The 1,581-nt window shown below is 43.2% G+C and overlaps 1 protein-coding gene across 2 annotated transcripts in view; it reads right to left on the bottom strand.

The window, feature by feature from the left end:
• The window catches only part of sh2b1 (SH2B adaptor protein 1), a 22,430-nt gene extending 21,265 nt beyond the window's left edge, over positions 1-1,165 (bottom strand). For both annotated transcript variants that reach the window (XM_062526693.1, XM_062526694.1), the window contains exon 1: positions 806-1,165. The gene's annotated coding sequence lies outside the window, so the exon portion shown is untranslated. The remainder of the gene's footprint in view (positions 1-805) is intronic.
• Positions 1,166-1,581: the final 416 nt, after the last annotated feature.

Raw genomic sequence — 1,581 nt, forward strand, 5'->3', positions numbered from 1 at the left:
TGCATGGCTTCAAAGCTCAATAGCGTTACAACTGCGGCACCAGGATACGAACACTGCATTCTCCAAATAACAAAAACAAAACGCTTTCAAGCGCTTAGTCCAATAACGTTAACGTAGGCTGTAAACATTAAACGTCAAGGTGCTTACGACAATCAACGTGTTTGGGCTATCCAGGGAATGCTACATGTGGAATGCATATCCAGCCGGAATCTACTCAAACATTACTCTTGCACAAATCATAAATTAGTCAGCTAACTGCATTATCTGTCATTGAAATTGCGTCGTTTGTGCGCGCTAGCTAGCATCACTGTGCACCGGACAACATTTAACCTCTTCGGTTACATTGGCAAATTGACGCCGATGTTTAACATTAGCTATCCCTACCAGAAGGATACAATCTGATGTGAAACAACATACGCTGAAAGATAGCTGTCTGGCTAACTGTTTTAATTCACAGTACATCAGGCCAAAGTCCACAACACAAACATCAATTTCCCTAAAAGTTAAAGTTAATGAGCTAACGTTAAGTCGTCTAGATTCCCGTGCACATATAATACTAGTGTTCATGGCTAATCAATACCGTTATTGGCTAGCTCATGATAATGTTTAACTGCAGCTTTCCAGCAGGCTAACGTTAGCACTCGCTAGCCTTATTGAAGAACGCTGACTGGATGACTGGGTAGCTAGCTAGCTCACATTTTCAACAAGCAGCCATGTCACAGACTGCTAGCTAGCCAAACTTTAGCCTGGCCAGCTATTGATAACATGCGTGAACATCGACATGCTGAAGAAATTATTTGCTTACCTTCCTTTGTATTTATACACCGTATAGAGTTTTCAAATGTGGTATCTCCTTCAAAATCCCAGTATAGCGGGCTAGGGGGAAAGGTATTAGCTAACAAGACAACAGCGTTATTAGCCAGGTCGCTATTCTTAAATCGGTCCTCAGCTAATAGCACGTTAGCTATTAGCCAACAATCAAGAATATTGGAAACAAATCAGCGTTGCCATGGATAGTATTTTTTATATCCCTCTCATCTAAGATAGATTTACGTTTGTCAACAGCGGGTTGCGTTTTTGTCGTTCATAAAACCGTACTCGTTTTATTATTATTTTATAACAGTTGTTGTTGCTAAAATATGACTATTTCTGTCTCCTGTCCCAGCTTCTCTCTCGCGATAGAGTGGGAGAGAGGGTAGGGGGATAGGGATACGGAGGGAGAGAGGAGAGGAAAGGAGAGGAGGAGGAGGAGAAGGGAGGGGAGGGGAGGGGAGGGGAGTGGGGCATGCATGTTGGTGAGTGAGAGTAAGCTTCCCTACTCTAGCATGAAAGGCGAGTAGGCTACTTGAATTAACATATTGCTCAACGCCTGCTGCTTATGGTAACCGATCATACAGCATCCCGTTAATCACAACATTGACCTCTGAAATACTTTTGGCCCTTAGAGCGGTCACAGCATGGTGGTTTCATTGCAAAAACACAATCACAACATCAGACCGGCTCAGCTGTTATCCTGTGTCGCCCACAACCACCATATAGCAGCATCAGCATCAGCATCACTCTGAGGAAGAAAACTTTGAA

Source organism: Sardina pilchardus, chromosome 22 (genome assembly GCF_963854185.1).
Source record: "Sardina pilchardus chromosome 22, fSarPil1.1, whole genome shotgun sequence".
In the NCBI taxonomy this organism is placed as follows: Eukaryota; Metazoa; Chordata; class Actinopteri; order Clupeiformes; family Clupeidae; genus Sardina; species Sardina pilchardus.